General features: G+C 50.4%; 4 long non-coding RNA genes across 5 annotated transcripts in view; 1 reads left to right on the plus strand and 3 right to left on the minus strand.

Annotated features, from left to right (window-relative positions):
* The window catches only part of LOC309656466, a 607356-nt gene that overhangs the window by 375415 nt on the left and 213680 nt on the right, over window positions 1–18261 (minus strand). The window lies entirely within an intron of this gene.
* LOC309656472 overlaps window positions 1–18261 on the minus strand; it is a 382613-nt gene that overhangs the window by 342802 nt on the left and 21550 nt on the right. The window lies entirely within an intron of this gene.
* LOC309656443 overlaps window positions 1–18261 on the plus strand; it is a 205828-nt gene that overhangs the window by 78108 nt on the left and 109459 nt on the right. The window contains exon 2 of one of the 2 annotated variants that reach the window (XR_014261336.1): window positions 16852–16961. This is a non-coding gene — a long non-coding RNA (uncharacterized lncRNA). The other variant, XR_014261337.1, reaches the window with a different exon arrangement.
* LOC309656476 lies at window positions 697–13858 on the minus strand. Its single transcript, XR_014261395.1, has 2 exons — window positions 4444–13858; window positions 697–3775 (listed from the first exon to the last, which is right to left on the minus strand). It is a non-coding gene; the product is annotated as an uncharacterized lncRNA (long non-coding RNA).

Consider the following 18261-nt stretch of genomic DNA (forward strand, 5'->3'; position numbering starts at 1 on the left):
GGGGAGGACGATTTGATGCGGGATGCCCGAGGAGTGAGTACATCGAGGAAGGGGCCCAGGAGGAGCAGTGAGCACACGTCCTCTCCAGGACGCGGAGGGGCCAGCCTGGCTCGGGGTAGGGGCTTGTGCTACGTCGAGCTGCTGCCTGAGCTTCTCCCAGCCGCGGTTGCAGGGGCTTTGGCTGGGAGCTTCGGCTGTTGAAACTGGCAGCGGTAGGGGCAGGAGATCAGGCAAATCGTCACAGAGGAAAGAACACCAGTCACAGGAGCAATGGGCTCCCCAGTCCCCCACCCCCCAGCACCGTAAAGAGTCCCCTGGGCACCGTCTGAGAAAGAGTGGAGCCCCGATGAGGCCCCCAGCACACGGACCCAGGTGAGGTCCCCAGAGCCTGGAAGTGAGAAGGCACTCAGAGAATGATGGAGAAATGTCAAAATGACCCAGGGGCCAACCTGCAGTGGCTCCCACTGGCCAAATCTGGGATATTTTGAGCATCAAAATATATGATGATATTAACAGATTGTAACTCAGTGAGTAAAACAAGAATGTGTGAGTCCACTCACATGAGTAAATAATCAAGGCACAGGGGAAAGCCCTCCTTACAAGAAAGTGCTGACTCGTAAATGCAGAATGAATGATGGGTTTAGGAAAATCACCATTTGCCAAGGATCCTAGTAATGATTGATTCAAGCAAGGATCATCTATGAAAGCTTGATGAGGCAGAGGATACTTACAGCATCTAAATGTGTCTCCCCCCAGATTCCTTATTAATTACAAAAGGGAAAAGTAACATCTTCCCAGGGGAAAACCTGATGGACTGCACTTTAACCAAGGCACCGGAGTTAACACACTCTGCCTCCAACCCAGCAGAAAATCCTTCAAACCGTATCCCGGCAAACCACCGTCATCCCCCGCTGAGGGATCGCCAATCCCCTCGTCACTCGTGTCCCTGCCCCCCGCCCCGCCCCGTGCACCGAGAGGCCACTGTCAGCACGGCAGCCCGAGGGGTCCTGTGAAAATGGGAGTCAGATGGCATCACTCGTCTGAACAAAGCTGCTCGCCCTCATCTCACTCGCAGCCAAAGCCCAGGTCCCCACAGTGGATGAGGGTCGGGCGCTGTGTCTCCAGCCTCCCGCTGCCGCTGCCTTGGGTGCGTCAGGTGCGTCCGCATCTCCGGGTTGCGGCCCTGGGGCTGCTGCTCCTGCGATGGTCTTCCCCCAGGTACCTGTCAAGCCTGCTCCCTCGCTCCTCCAAGGCGTGGCTCGGCCCACACCTCTGTCGACACCGCTTTCCGTGGACACTGTTTAAAATGGCAACTTCCCCGCTGCCCACCCTGGGCAGTCTCCCCTGCTGTGCATCTGCTAACACTTCCTGACGCACCGTGTGATTAGTTGTGTACTTTTGCCAACTGTTTCCTACAGTAGCATTTGAGCTGGGAGGAATATCTCCCCGGAACCCAGGATACAGTGGACACTTAACCCACACTTGCTGAAACGTTGAGTGGTGGCCTACCTACCGTGCGTCACCAGTACTGTGGTCGGTGTAGCACGGGGTACAAAAGAAGAACGCCTGAACGAAACTAAACAAAACCCATTTGCTGCAGTCTCCAGCTCTCCAGAACCTGGCAGTTCCGTTGGAGAACTGAAGCGGGTACAGACTAGCGTCAGCGAGGCATCGGGTGTTAAGTGCTGGGACCCTTGTGCCCGTGTAAGCCGGGCTCCAGGAAGGGAGGGTCCCAGGGCCGGCGTTCTAGACTGGGTAAGCTGGCTGCTTTGGGGGACAGGCAGGGAGAGCGACACCCCAGACCCAAGGAGAGATGCTGAGGTGCTCCTTCCGGAGCCCGTGGTGAGGGAGGCCACGGGGAGCACAGGCGCCGGGTGGCAGAGTGTGGGTCAGGCCAGGCTGCGGAGGGATTGCGGCTCCCAGGGCCCTTCACGCTCCCCGCAGCTCGGCCCAGCCTGCTGTCCTGGGCCGGGGTCCTCCTTAGTGTGCGTCTCCTGGGAGCACACCGGCGACCGAAGTGAGGCCCGTGCCGCGTTCCTGGGAGCCACCCCAGGAGAGGGGAGCCAGGCGGGAGGAGGAAGCTGGTGCTGGTGCCACCCGAGCAGGGCACCACGGGCCACCACTGCGGCCGGGGGCCCAGCCTGCAGGAGACGAGGCTCCGAGGGTTCTCTGCTGGGACGTGGGAGCATCGTCTCCCCCGGCACCCCCGGCCCGAGAGGCGGCCGCGGCTCAGAGAGCTGCAGGTGACGGGGGGCCCAGAGGAGCAGCAGGGACCTAGAGGCCGGACGCGGCACCGGAGCGTCGGTGCTCGTGCAGCCCACGCGCTGCACAGTAAGGAGGTGCGTGCGCTGTAGGTCCCATAGAGGGAGTGAGAATTCTCCGTGCATCACCGCAGTGCCTTGCCCAGTTTAGAACTCCTGTGAAACCTGGTCCCTGGTACTTTATAAAGACGCGGAAAGAGCTGGCCCATCCAGTAAGGCAGACAGAGGGGACTCGACATCCTTCCAGCTAAAGACTCTGTAAATCAGGACCAGCATCATGGAGCCTTGAACAAGCATTCTCCCCCGTGGTGACTGAGTGTGGAGCGAACAAAGGAAGCACCAGTCACCCCCCAGTTCATTCACAAGGGCAGTGGCACTTGTAATTAGTATTCAAATTCAATTCCATAATTTCCAGATACAAAGGTAAAGGAAAACCCACATGTCTCCTGGCTGACTGTCCGTTTTCGAGGAGATGAAAGCAAGATCACAAGGCCCCGGGCAGCTCAGTGCCTGAAGGGAAGCAGCCGCGGCCCCTGGCTTCCTGTGGGAATCTCAGCGCAGAGGCGAGGAAAGGGGTCTGCACGCGGCTCTCAGTGTCCTGGCCGGCAGACCCTGGGGGCAGAAGCTCGGACTTCATGAGAGCGGGGACCGTGTCTCCAAAGGAAGACAGGCCAGCACTCAGGCCTGCGTGCTGAGTGGGAAACGCCCTTGAACTCTGGAGGTCCGTCAAAACCGTTTCCATCCGGAGCAGCCCCCCTTCCACCTGCTGGTAACTGGAGAACGCGGAGGCACTTCTTGTTCTGGTGGATTTTTCTTGATTCCTGGACCTGCCAGGAATGCGGCTTTGGGGGCGGCCAGCCAGGCCCGAGGTGTGTGAGGCTGAGGCATTTCAACAGCTGCTCCGGGGCGGGGGCACCGGCACGTTTCAGTTGTCTCGGGGCAGTTGCCATAGAGTTTAGTTCCCCCTCTAACCTTTAAAGGGACCCTTTATAATCCTGGTTGGGAATCCTGTGAATGAGGCAGTAATTGGGACCATTTACTTAATCGAGGAGGAGGGCAGAGCCGCAGTTTTGTCCTTCTCTTCAGGGATGCTCTGGGAAGCTCTGCCCAGGGATCTCCCGCCTGCCTTTGGAGCTCTGTGTCCAGGGGGCCCGGAAGGAAACACTCTACTCCTTCCCCGCAGCTCTGGGCACAAAGTGGGTTCCCCGAGGGGGCTGGCCCAGCGATGCCCGCCGGTGTGCATCAGACGTGGGCCGTGGCTCGGGGCCTCAGGAGGCGCCTCCCCTCCAGGCAGCCGCCCGACACCCCGGGGCCTGGGCTGGACTCTCCCCGCCTCTGCTGGCCTCTGTGGCCGTGGTATAGTCCGTCTCCGAACCTCTCCTGCCTTGCTTTCGCCTTCACACTCGTATTCAGACAGGCATCCTCTCACTGGTCCTCATGGAAGCCCTGGGGCTGGTTCCATCGGGGAAGGCAGTGAGGCACAGAGAGGTTGCAAGTCGGCGAGGGACACGCAGCTGGCGAGTGGAAGAGATGAGATTCAGAGTCGGGGCTTTTGTCTCCAATCCCAGGGCTCTTCCCGTTTTACTCCAGGGCCCCCGCCAAAGTCTCCCAGAGAAACAGCCACTTAAAACTGCTGTCACGTAGTAACAGGAAAGGGATGGGTGTTCCCCTCACGCGTCCCTGTACGGGTCGTGGTACCCGAGGACGATTCCCACGCGGCGGGGGCGGGGGGTGGTTCCCAGGTGGAAAGATGACGAAGGCAATGGTAAGGGCAGCATCACTGACCAAGCTCCCCGTCACAAAGCTCAGCGAGGTATAAGCGCCTTCTTCAGATTACCCCTTTGAACATCCCTGTGGTTTCAGTAATATAATCATCCCTGTTTACAGTGAAGAAGCCGAGGCGTGCTTAAATACCGTGGCCCTGGGTCCCAAAGTGGTACCAGGGGATGCAAGCCTCCAGGTCCTGCTACCCCTGAGCTAACGCTCGGGAGGTACAGGGAGGTGCTGGGCCCGGTCCTCGTACGTTCACACACTCACTCAGCTCCAGCCGCTCAGTGCACTCGGCACCGTTTCTCCCCATTTTACAGGCAGGCAGCCTGAGGCACAGAGTCTAAGTAACTCGCCCAAGCGTGCAAGCCGCCAGGGCGAGCTGGGGCCCCGGCGTCGTGGTCTAACCACTCACACTTGTTGCTCCGCTGTGGATGTGGCAGGTCACACCTCGAGGTCAAGGGTGAAGGCGGATCTGGTTCTCTCAATGCCGTGTTCAGAAACCAGGTCCTGTTTGGATTGTTGATGGTGGTGATTTAAAGCAGAGTGTTCGCCGTGGCAGGAACTTGAGAGAGCCTCTGCTTGTCCAGCCTCCGGAGCCGCTGAGAAGCTCTGTGCTTCTGGAACTGGGCTGGAGGGCAGTGTAGACAAGAGCTCTGCTCACAGCCCCGCGGGCAGGGGGCTCCATGGGGGCGTCTGTTACCACCTTTAAAGAAAAGGTGAAAAGGAGAGAGGAAATTTACCTGCCTCCATTTATCTAGGGGTGCATATTTCTACATGCTAGTTAACAAACAGAATGGCACTTGGTCAGTGCAGTCGTTATGCGCTGACTGTTGGGTGAGTGCCGTTCTCAAGTGGCGCTTTGGACCTGAGCTGCTCCCTCCCACGGTGGGAAACGCAGGGCTGCTCTACCCTGGTACAAAGCTCCTCCTGAAAAAAGGCAGTGGTTTTCACAGAAATCACAGAAAACATTCACCAACAGCATCAATAATTAACTTCTGTTCCTTGCTGTCATCCCCCAGGGAGGGCGCTTTTAAGGGAAGATCGTCAAAAGACAACAAAGAGAGCTAGATGGTGGTGACATTATAGGAGTCCGGGACCTCCCTGGAGGAGGTGCCCCTTGAGGCCGAAAAGACGTTAGTCAGGTAGACCAGCTCCAGGATCACAAGATCAGTATTTGGTAAGAGCTAAAGCTGAGGCGTGTGAAGCGAGGAAAAGCTCACCTCGCCCACCCGCTGCTGAAACAGCACAGAGGGCCACGGCCAAGCTGGATACGCCCAGACAGGGGCTCAGCTTTCCTTAAATCCGCCCATCCGTTCCTACCCTCCTTCAGGAGGCTTATTCAGCTACACATGAGGCACTTTTTAAGCGCTGGAGGTGTAGCGAGGGGCAAAACAAAGTCCCTGCCCTGATGGCATTTATATTTTAGTGGGTGAGAAAAAAAAGATACATATATATAATACACTTACCTACATATATACTATATAACATACAATATGATTAGTATATGTGACATTAATGTGTCATAGTATACATTATTCTATATAATTTAATAATATTGAATATGTTTATTAAATATGAAATAAGTAGCGAATCTAAATTTAATGCAAATATTAAATTACATCTATGTTTCATATATATGAAATCTCAGATAGTGATAAATGCTGGTCAGTGTTAAGTGGCAAGTGTAATAGCCCTGCTGTAAATGCCTCCTGTATTTTACCGCGGAATAAAGCAGCTGGGGGCACGCAGCAGTGTTACTGTTTCAGGATGGACGGTGTCCAGGAAGCCACTGGGATAAGGTGACATTTGAGCAGAGACCTGAAGCAAGGAGGGGAGGGCCGTGCTGATCTGGGGGAAGAATTCTCCAGGCAGAGGCTCCGGGGGCAGAATCCCTGAGGTGGGAACAGGCGACGTGTGTGTCTGAGGGGCCAGGAGGAGGCCCCGAGGCTGGGGCAGAGGGAGCGGGAGAGAGGTGTCAGCAGGTGAGGGCAGGGAGGTGACGGGGCCACCGCAGGCACGTCGTGGACCAGTGTCAGGATCCTGGCTTTTACCCTGAATGAGCTGAGATGCTTTGGAGGGTTATTACCCGAGGCGAGACAGGACCCGATCTACTGAAGACAGAACAACACAGGAGCGCTCGGACTGCCGAGTAGAAAATAGACCCAGGGCAGCAAGGGGAGCTGGGAGGCCGTTTAGGAATGTTTGGCGATCGTTCAGGCCAGAGATGATACCAGATGCTGCCAGTGGGCCAAGTACGATGTGACCGAGAACTGACCCCTGGGTTTAGCTGTGGGGAAGCCCTGGTGACGTGGTCAAGGGCAGTTTCAGGGGCGAGGTGAGGATGCAAGGCTGACTGGAGTAGTCCAGGAGAAGATGGAGAAGAGGAGGAAGTGACAGCAGTGGGGACACAGGGACAAAAGAGTTTGCTTTTAGAACGGGGAACAGCAGGGTGTTCGGATGCTATTCCGGAGAGGATCCAGTAGAGAACGGAAAGGTGACTTCACAGGCACAAAAGGAGACAGATGCTGGAGAGGTGTAAGGGGACGGGTCCTCTGTCCCACTGGAGGGGCAGAGCTTAGACGCCGTCAGAGATGGTTCGCAGTTATGGAAGAGAAGGCAGTGTAGACAGGCGGGGGCAGACGAGATGGCGGGGTGTGAGGAAGCACTCCTCTGACCGTCTTCTCTCTCAGTGGAATAGGAAGTAAGGTCACGTTCATACAAAATCAGTAGAGGGTGAATTTGGCGATTCGGAGAAAGAGGATTTGGAGATTTCCAGAGAGAAGAGAAATGGTGAAATAGTCTCCTAGGAGAGCGAGAGGGTGAAGGGACCACAGAATCCTCGTAGGGACACAAAGGTCCTTCTCGAGTTTGAAGTGAAACCAGTCAGGTTGGTTGTGCGTTTTTTTCCAACTACATTCAGCCCGCAGGTTCAAGTACAAAATCGGTGGAGGGCTGGATTCAACTAGAGTTAGGATTTTGCTCAGGGGAGCAGGACACAGGGAGTGAGGTCACGGGCTATAGGGTCAGTGGATTGTAGGTCTTAGTGGGGTCAAAGCATTGCTGGAACTGGGTAGTAGAGAGAGTAAACTGTGAAGATAGGAGAGTGGGTTGCTCGGAGGCAGCATGACCTCATTTGCTAATGGAAGGAAGGTGTATTGGCTTCCTCTTGCTGCTGTAACAGGTTATCAAAATTTATTGGCTTAAAACAATACAGATGTATTATTTTATCATTATGAGAGGTCAGCATTCTGAAATGGGTCTCGCTGGGCTGAAATCACGGTGGGGCCCGACTGTGTTCCTTTCTGGAGGCTCCAGGGAGGAAGCCACTTCCCGGCTCTTTCCAGCCCACAGACGTCACCCACATTCCTTGGCTCTTGGTTGTCTTCCTCGGTCTTCAAAGCCATGTTCTCACATAGCATCGTTCCGCCGTTCTCTTCTCTTCCCTCTTCCACGTTTGAGAACGCTTGTGGTTACATTAGGTCCACCTGGGTACTGCAGTATACTCTCTCTGTTTAAGGTCAGCTGATTAACAACCTTAATTCTGTCTGCAACCTTTATTCCCCTTTGCCATGTAATGCAACATATTCACAGATTCTAGGGATTAGAGTGTAGACCTCTTTGGGTGGCAGGATCATTACCTACACAGAAGGAGTGTAGTTACTGGTAAAGACAAGGTCTAGGTATGACCGCGGGAGTGAGTGGCTTAAGTGGGGTGGAGGACAAATCACTGGAGGAGAGAAGGTTTGGGGGATGAGAGGCTAGGGTATTGCAAGGGGTATCTGAGAGAGTACTGAAATCACCAAGCATTAGAGCGGGAATAGTATTGGAGAGAATGAGAGTCAATCAGGAAATAAAAATCACCAATGAATGGAGAGTAAAATGACCAGGGGATGAAGCAATTTTCATTGACAAGTTGTTGGGTGAGAGGAGGTATTGATAAAACGGATGCAGCTGAAGTTGGTGTCAAGGGAGAAGACATTTTCCAAGCTCTGCTTCTCTAGAAGATTCTTAAAAGGTAATCAAATGACAGAGAATTTCATCAGTGCAGAATTCCTTTATTCCATGTCTCAAGGTGAGCTCTCATACTTGTACGGTATTGTTTTATATTTTTCCAAACATTTAAACATCTATTATCTCCATATATGCTCAACTGTGAGATGGAAACAGACAAGCCATGTTGTCCCTCTTTCTCAGTATGGAAAATAAGGGATCCACTGGTAGCAAATAAGTGGAAACGTTAGATCGACCGTGTGCCCATTCAGTTACTGAGCTGAGTTATTGAAGATACTGTGGAAAATACAACAAAAAATAGCATCTAGTTTCTGTTCTCCAGGAGATGAAACTGTTGGGTCAAAAATCCCCTGGAGAATCTGATGAAAGATACGGAATTTTGCCCCTAAAAAGGCACATAAACACAAAATTTTACTTATAAGTTCATGACATCCCCAGTTTCCCAGAAGTCTCAAGGGGTCCGTGTATCCCAGGATAGAAACCTCTTGTCTAAGTGCTGGGGTAAAACCATACGCAGTAGAAATGGACTTAACAACATTAGGTCACAAAGGAAGGTATGATTAGGCACCAATGAGTGGTACAGAAAATAGGAGTTCCGAGTTCTGAAGAATAAAGCATCACTGAACTGGGGGATAATTAGAGAAAGACTGCATAGGATCTCAAAGAATTGAGATGGTTGCATGAAAAGAGGAGAGACAGAATTTCAGGCAGGAAGAGGGAGAGGAGAGAAATTGGAAATTAGCTTGGAATGTTTGGGAGACAGTCAACAGACCAGTCTGACCATCTGTGAAATGTGGGCAAAATGACTTCTAAGGAATATTTGTGAAAGAGAAAACTCTTGGTGAAAGTATCCTTCAGCCCCCAAAACATTATTAATACGGTAGATGGATTTGATTCAGGATGAACAGTGCATAAAATTAGTATTGTAATTGATTCCGTAGGGATTTCTAAATGTGTAGTAAACACTTTTAAAAGGTCTCTCTATCTTTAAAAGAAAATGTTGAAGCAGAAAAAAGTAACTTTCTCCTATTCCAAGTGAGAAGGTTCTCATAAGATCATATAAGAGCTCCTTGAATATTACATTTTTTCCTGTGACTTTTATGTACCTTTTAAGTGTTCTTAACTTCTTCTGAAAAAGTGATTTATGAAGGCCAAACAAAAGCCCTTGTTTATAACTGGGAAAAATAAGGCTTCCATTGCTCCAAGAGTTGGTGTAAGGTCCCAAGCTCATCTTCTGCTTCTCTTTCCTCCAACTTTCTTTTACTTTCTACAGGATATGAGCCGCCATGTGGCAGGGAGGAAGTAAAGTGGTTAGTACACTGTGGCTACTTTAATAGCATTTAAAGAGGAGTCAAATCTTTGAAGAACACAATATCAAATGAAAAACAGAGGGATGATGATTAATCATTCTATCTAGAGCTCTGAGTTGCCACACTGGAATCCGGATCTGAGGTATCACAGGGAAAAATCCTGTGCAGGACTCATCAAGGGACTGAATTACACCAAAATGCGATCCAGGTTAGCAATGTGGAGACCATGGAGAAATCCCCTAAAAGCAGGTTTTTCTGAGCTAAATTCCCCCTGGCAGCATAACCATCGAGAGTAATTATGAGCATTGCAGAATCATAGCGTGTTAGGACTGGAAGGGATCTCAGTGTCCTCGGGTCTGACTCCATAATTATTTATTTATTTATTTATTTATGGCTGTGTTGGGTCTTCGTTTCTGTGCGAGGGCTTTCTCAAGTTGCGGCGAGAGGGGGCCACTCTTCATCGCGGTGCGCGGGCCTCTCACCATCGCGGCCTCTCTTGTTGTGGAGCACAGGCTCCAGACGCGCAGACTCAGTAATTGTGGCTCACGGGCCTCGTTGCTCCGCGGCATGTGGGATCTTCCCGGACCAGGGCTCGAACCCGTGTGCCCTGCATTGGCAGGCGGATTCTCAACCACTGCGCCACCAGGGAAGCCCTGCCTCCATAATTGATGCTTGAGGTTCCTCGCCAGCATGGCAGCTCCTCTCTGAATAGACGTATCTGGAGACGGGCAAAGTCAGTGGTGTGCTGGTAAATGCTTAACAACTGGACCCCCAAGGAGAAAAGAAAGACTCTGACTGGTAGTATTTGCCAATTTCCATGGCGTAAATACTCCCTCCATGGCCTATTCGAGCTTCCAACAAGACATCTCCTTATGTCGTATTTCCACCGTGTTACATCCGATACAAGTAAATAACCTTAGGAGCATAGGTAATAGTAAAACACAGTAAAATAATTAGAAAGTGATGAATTTGGAATATTTTTTACCTTTTTTTAGAAGTATAATTTAATATAATGATCTTGTAGGATTCAACTTATAATAATGGCTGTATGTAATAATTTGGCCAGGCTGGCTCTATCACACCGCTGACAACAGCCCTAGAAAAGGACTGAGCTCACCCTCCCTAGGAAGGCCATCAGCTGGTTCTGATCAGTGGAGACACCACCCAAGCACTCTCTTCTTGGCCTGTTCTCTCTGCCCCACTCCCACTTCTCTGTAGTTTCTTCCAACAACAAACACCATCCACAAAAATAAACTCCAGCTGGATTAGTGACCTAAATACAAAAGTAAAATCTTAAAGAACTAGGAGATACATAGATGGATATTTTTATAAACTTGGGGCAGGAGAGACTTAAACATGATATAGAATCCAGAAACTATGGGGGAAAAAAAAAAAAAGAAGAATGAGCAGACTTGATTTAATAATTTAAGACCTTTGTATAAGAAAATATTTCGTTAGAAAAGAGTTCAAGGGAATTCATAGAATGGGAGAAAATATAAGTGCTGTATCTAGCAGCTTAGTAGCCATACTCAATAAAAAAGCTCTTAGAAACTAATTAGAAAAGGTATATTCACCCCTGTGTACCCCTGTGTAAGTCACATCATTATTTACAATAGCCAAGATATGGAAACAACCATAAGTGCTCATCAATGGATGAATGGATAAAGAAGATGTGGTGTATATACACAACGGAATACCACTCCGCCATAAAAAAGATAAAATCTTGGCATTTGTAAAAAACCTGGATGGACCTTAATGCTATTATGCTAAGTGAAATAAGTCAGACAAAGTAAGATAAATACCATATGATTTCACTCATAGGTGGAATGTGGAAGACAAACAAACAAAATAAGTGAACAAATCGAACCAAACAAAAACAAACAGGTCGATACAGAGAACAGAGTAGTGGTTACCAGAGAGGAAGGGGTCGGGGGGTGGGATGGCAAAATAGATAAAGGGGGTCAACCGTATAGTCACGGCTGGAAACTAAAATTTTGGTGGTGAGCTCGCTGTAGGGTACACAGAAGTAGAAATATAATGTTGTACACGTGAAACTTACATAACATTAGAAACCAGTGTTACCTCAAAAAAATTATTTAATTAAAAACTCTTAGAAATCAAAAAGAAGACAAAAAATCCAATTGAAAAATGGGTCAAGGACATGAACAAGTAGAAACCACAGCAAAATGATATGATACCTTTTCACCTAACAGGCTAGTAAACGTTAAAATGTTTGATAACCCCAGGGTCGGGGAAGCCATGGGAAACAGGCATTCACACACTGTTGATAAGAGTGTAAATCAAAGCGATCACCTTGAAGAGGGAAAAACAGTAATATCTAAAACAGGAAAATAAGTTAAAACGCATATACCCCTTGACCCAGCAGTTCTGTTATGAATTTATTTAAATTTTTTAAACTGAGGGACTTCCCTGGTGGCGCAGTGGGTAAGAATCCGCCTGCCAATGCAGGGGACATGGGTTTGATCCCTGGTCCGGGAAGATCCCACATGTGGTGGAGCAACTAAGCCCGTGCGCCACAACTACTGAGCCTGCACTCTAGAGCCCGTGAGCCACAACTACTGAGCCTGCACTCTAGAGCCCGCGAGCCACAACTACTGAAGTCCACGTGCCTAGAGCCCGTGCTCCGCAACAAGAGAAGCCACTGCAATGAGAAGCCCACACCCCGCAGCAAAGAGTAGCCTCCGCTCGCCCCGACTAGAGAAAGTCCGCACGCAGCAACAAAGACCCAATGCAGCCAAAAATGAATAAATAAATAAATTATTTTTTAAAATGAGCTAAGGTGTGTGTACAAAAACGTTTGTCACAGCATGGTTGTACCTGTGTAATATTAGATACAATAAATGTTCTCTTATAAGAGACTGGTTGGAAACCTATGGGGTAGACACAAAATATAAGGCAGTTAAACTGTTACTTAAAGATCTTGTATGTGCAAATAAAAATGGTCTCCAGGACTATATCATTACGTGGAAAAAAGGTTCCAGGCACAGTGTTTAGAATTACTCCACTTATGTAAATTTAAAAGGATATGTGTATATATTTGTGTAGTCATGTCTTTTTCTGGAAAGAAATAAAGGACACTGTGAATAGGCATTACTGTTGGGTAGAGAGACTAGAGGTTAGGAGGTGAAAGATGTTTACCTTTCATTTTCTATTTTTTATACTTAAAAAATACCAGGTTCGTGCATCACCTTTATTTAGAGGAGAAACTCTTTTTTTTCCCCCAGAAATAAATCAGGGTGTCTTAGTTTTGGCTCTCCAGAAGCAGACACCAGGACAGAGATTTGCGTGTGAGGGTTCATTTTGGGGGTGAACTTGAGAAACATGAGTAGGGAATGGAGGAGGAGAGCTAGTAGCAAAGGGAAGGCTGTCCATCAAGAGTGTCTGTCAGTCAGGTTACCACTGAGAGCAAAGGAACGCTGAGATCCAGTGAAAGACTCAATACACAGTTAACCCTCCAACGGGTGCGTGTCCATTAGCTCCTGTGGGTCACTGATTGAAGTCTCCTCTGGGGCGTTCATTCCATTGCTCATACACAGACAGAGCAAGCTCTGGTGGCCCTGGGAAGCCTCAGGCAAAGAGTCAGGACAGCCTGCCTGGCGATGGTGGGTGGAGGGATGTAGGTGAGGCGCTGACCACATCTGCTACAGAGACCACAGCCGTCGTACCAGATTCTAATAAATCAACGATATGTGCATATTTGCTGACTTAGGAATCAAGTCTAGGAATCTCCCTCCTGATATATACTAACCTACCTGGGCCCTGATCAACAATATATGTAGGAAGACAGGTTTTATTACAGAATTGCTTTCAATTTTTTAAATTGAAATATAGTTGATTTACAGTGTTGTGTTAATTTCTGCTGTACAGCAAAGTGACTCAGTTATATATATATATACACACACATTCTTTTTCATCCTCTTTTCCATGACGGTGTATCACAGGATATTGACTATAGTTCCCTGTGCTCTACAGTAGGACCTTGTTGTTTATCCATCCTATGTGTACTAGTTTGCATCTGCTCATCCGAACTCCCACTCCATCCCTCCCCCAGCCCACCTTGGAGACCACAAGTCTGTTTCTATGCCTGTGAGTCTGTTTCTGTTTCGTAGATAAGTCCATTTGTGTCATATTTTAGATTCCACATGTAAGTGATATCATATGGTATTCATCTTTCTCTTTCTGACTTACTTTGCTTAGTGATAATAATCTCTAGGTCCATCCATGTTGCTACAAATGGCATTATTTCATTCTTTTTCATGGCTGAGTAGTATTCCATCATATATGTGTACCACATCTTCTTTATCCATTCCTCTGTCGATGGATATTTAGGTTGTTTTCATGTCTTGGCTGTTGTGAATAGTGCTGCTGTGAACATAGGAGTGCATGTATTTTTCTGAATTAGAGTTTTGTCTGGATATGTGCCCCAGAGTGGGATTGCTGGGTCATGTGGTAATTCTAGGAGGAATTCCCTGAGGAGCCTCCATACTCTTCTCCATTGTGGCTGCACCAACTTCCATTCCCACCAACAGTGCAGGAGGGTTCCCTTTTCTCCGCACCCTCTCCAGCATTTGTTATTTGTAGACAGAATTGTTTTTAATACAGTGGAACCAAAACAAAAAATCCAACGCGAATGTGAACCAGTAGGTGATGAATCGAACACATCGTGGTGTATCCTATGTAAGAATCCAAGAGAAAGAGTAAGGTGTATCTTGTTAACTTTCATGACAAAAATCTCTGAGACACATTACACTGTATAATGATGTCCGTAGCAGGGTGTCATTTTTGTAAAGGAAAAAACAAAACAAGCGGGTGAAAACACACACAAACTCCCAGTCCAATATATGTGCACTTATGTGTACACAGAAAAAGATCAGGAAAGATAAACAAGTTGCAGGAGTAAATGCAATTTAAAGTATATGTTGTTGTATGTTTGAATGTCTTATTATATGCTTTAATTTACTGTAAAACCCACATCGTATTGAAAGGGGGGCTAGAAATCCTATATAGTTCATAGATTACTGCAGAGACCAGCTGAGGAGATACATGTAAAATGTCTAGCACAGAGAACCACATGCAGTCAATCTTCAATAAATGACTGGTATCAAAGGAGACGGCTCTTCCAGCCTGAAGAGCCCTTGGGTGTAAAGTGAGTCAGACGTTCTTCATGTCCTCCCACACCTGTTGACTGGTCCATCACTTGCGAGCCTCCCACCGGCCAGGCGTGGGGGATTATTTAGGGAAGAGGACCAAGTCCCACCCTCGTGAACTCACATTCCGCCAGGCAGGCAACAATCAAATAAGTGTGCGACAGGCCACGAGGTAATAATGCTCTGGAGGAAGATAAAGCTGGTGGGGGGGGGAGGGGGAGGGGAGAGTCGTGGGCAGGGTTGCTGTTGTTTACAGATGGTCTCTTATAAAGTGGTGTTTGAAACTTTGAGGAAGAGGACAATATTTGAGGTATCAGCTCTCCAAAAATAGGGAAGAGTGAGTGCAAAGGCCCTGAGGCAGGTGTGCTTGGCCAGTTTGAGGAAGAGCCAGGAGGCTGACGCGGCTGGAGCAGAGGGGACAGGGGAGGGGGCGCCAGTCCCACAGGCAGCAGGCTCTGGAGCGTGTGGGTGTGGGCAGGCTCACGGCAAGGCAGGGGGTTCGCCGAGTGAGATGTGAGGTGATTGCAGGGGGTGGGGCTGGTTAAGCGGCCCGGATGTCTTAACATCACTGTGGTTGCTGTTCAGACAGTGGACGGGGAGAGGGGCAGGTGGGCAAGGGAGATGGGAGGAGGTCCTCCTTTACAGGTGGGAGAAAGAAGACCCTGGGTATGACCATGGCAGTGAGTGCGGGGAAGGAGTGGAGGGGGTCACGTGAAAAAGAGTTGAAAGGTGAAACCAGCAGAACCTGGTAATTCATTAGATGTGAATTATGAAGGAGAAAAAAAAAAAAAAAAGCCAAGAGTGAGGCTGAGGTGACACTGAGACTGCTGAAAGTAACAGCTGTGAGTAACTCTTGAGGGAAAGGGCTCCCAGGAGCCCTTGCACAATCAGAGTCTCCAGCCTCTTGCCCAACGAGATCCCCTTCTACCTAACACACACTTGAATTCTCCAGCTGCACCAAGTTACTGAGTTATCCAAAACGCCTTTGCCCTACTTGGCTGCCTAGGAACTCCTCTTCATCCTTCAAAACCCAGCTCAGGCATCACCACCTCTGGGTGGCTTAATGCTACAGCGCAAGTGAATCGTTTGCTCTTCTGCGTCACTCCGGGCCTCGTGCACAGTCTAGTGCACAGCTTCCCAACCAATGTGAACTAGCACATCGGGTATGCACACAGATCACAGGTGTGCCCTTGGGCCTAGAGTCACCCAAAAGAATGGGGTGACTCCCTAAAAACAGTACACAGGGGCTTTGAGGAAGTATTTGGAGGCTTAACCTATGTCCCTGAAGCTGGCGGGACACCGTGGGCTGGAGTCTGGCTGGGTCTGGAGGGAGAGCCTGCTGGGTCAGCCACCCTGACGGCCGAGCAAGGAGAGGCGGCCGCCTGGGGACCAGCCTGCGCTCAGGATTGGTGGGCAGCGGGCCCACGGCGTTTCCAGATGGCGGGACGAGGCCCATTCAGCAGAAAGAGGGAGTAGGGGGTCAAGGCAGAGAGTGAGGCGACCCTAGTAGGACGTGACCTTGGAGTCCAGGGGCCGAGGAAAGAGTGGAGAGTGGACAGCCAGAGGGGATGTGCTCAGCAGAAGCGGCTGCGGTGAGACGCTGGCGGGACTGTGGCCGAGCTGGGGACGGGGAGCTGGGGGGTCTGGGAGAACCACTGAAGGCGTCGCACGGGAAGGAAGCTGCTGGAACATGAGTGGGGCCGAGAGACAGAGGCCGATGCACTGCTGCTGGTGGTCCAGGAGCAGCTCCCGGCTCCCTGACTTTCCCCCTCATCCCCCCTGCCTCCCCCCTCTCCGCGGCAGGCAGGAATCCGAACCACAGCTGGGGGTGGGCTGGCTGGGGGCACCTTGCTCCTGCTGCCCTCAGCCCGCGGTCCGTGCCAGGGGGAGGGGCGGGCCAGGTTTTCCTGTGCAATGAAGTGTGAAGCTTTTGATGATCACACTTGCCTGGCCATATAAATCACTGAAACGAGCTGGTGTTCTGAGATTTAAATGACTGGGACGTTTCTCATGTCTAAATGTGATCAGGAAAGTCACGGGCCCCTGATTTCCGACCCCCACCCCCCCGAAAGCTCTAAGGGGAGGCTGCAGGTAGAATGGACTTCCCTGCTCGCTGCCCGCTGCGGTCCTGGCTTGTCCGTCCTCACAGGTGCGCCTCTGACCGCATCCTCTCCCCCCTCTGCATCCGCTCCTTGAGGGCAGGAGCCACACTCACGCCTGTCGGCTCCTAGGATTTGGGGCAGCGCTGGGCGCACAGGGGGCACCGTGGAGTTTGGGGGACGGACCCAAATGCCATCCCGTCGCGCTTCATTTCTGTTTCTTTCTCCCCAGTTTTCTCAGTTGGAGCTCCTCGCCTCTGTGCCTGGAAGGAGTTGCAGGTGTGTGTGGGGAGAGAGTGGTCACCCACATGGCCCCGGCGCAGCTCGGGGGCCCCCAGGTGAGTCCGGCGGGGCTGACGGCCAACACCAGTTCCCTTCATCCGCGAGCACCTCTTCGTCCCAGCGCCATCCCTCCCACCTCCCTGCTCGAAATAGTTTTTTCCAGCCTCTCCCCCAGCGGACACCCCGCTTCCTCGTCACCTTAAGGAGCATCACCTCTTTCTTACCTGCGCGAGTTGCATTTGACATCCCTTCTTCTCCATCTTCGTTCACTTAGAATTCCACACACGTGGTGATACAGGCGTCCCTACAGCTACGTCACTACGCCTGTGTTACAGACATCACGCGGAATGAGGGTGCAAGAACTGCCACCTGGCTTCCTCTGAACCACTGCCACGTGCGTCGTCCCCATGTCGCTCCAGACGCTGGGGACGGCCGAGCTCCGGGGCCAGTCAGCCTCCAAGGTGGGACTCGATTTCGCCACGGGGCAACAGCTAAATCATTTTGCTGAGTACCTGAAACTAACGCAACATTGTAAATCAACTCTATTTCAATAAAAGCCAGTTAAAATAAATGATGGGGACAGAGTTAGGAGGTGAGAAAAATTGTCTGATGCCAAAAAGCACCTGAGCTGAACCGGAAAGAAGGTGTTTCTGAGGAACTTGGTCGGAAAACGTGGCAGGCAGTCTTCGGGCTTGGGTTGTCTGTCTGCAGCTGTGACACATGGTCGTGACCGCCTGCACCATTATTTGGAGACTCAGGCAAGACTAAAAATGTCTAATAAAGTGTGCTTCACGTTGATAAGACTCTGGAAGCAAGAATAGAATGTTATTGTTTAGTCTGGCAGAAATTACTAAAACAGTCATAAATGAAAACCGTGCCGCCTGATTCTTTGAGCTATGTACACGAAACGCCCTTAAGTCCATAGGGTTTGGTAACCGGGTGATGACTTGCACTATGCGAACGGAATGATTTCCTCTCGGCCAGAGAATACACGAGGAAAGGAGATTACCCCCCTTATGGAGTATTTGCTGTGTCCCCCTCTGTGGATTAGCCCACCGCTAACCCTTCACTTCCTCTGTCGAATACAAACCCTGTCACACACCTTGCCAGCCACTCCTCACCTGTGGCATCGTTCCTCGGAGGCGGGCAGAGGATGGTCCAGCCGGAGGCAGGACCACAGGAGAGGCAGGAACCTCCAGCCCACTTTCTCCGCATCCCAGTTCCGGGATCCAGGCCAGGCAGCACAGGGGCTCTGCCTCTGGCCCTCTCCCCTCTCAGAGGGAGGACAGGTGCGGAGTTGAGAAACCGAGGGCTACGGGCGCTCCCCGTAGCTTCTGCCCTGGCGCAGGGCAGGCACCGG

The sequence above is a fragment of the Balaenoptera physalus genome, assembly GCF_965194825.1.
Source record: "Balaenoptera physalus genome assembly, chromosome: 2".
NCBI lineage: Eukaryota > Metazoa > Chordata > Mammalia > Artiodactyla > Balaenopteridae > Balaenoptera > Balaenoptera physalus.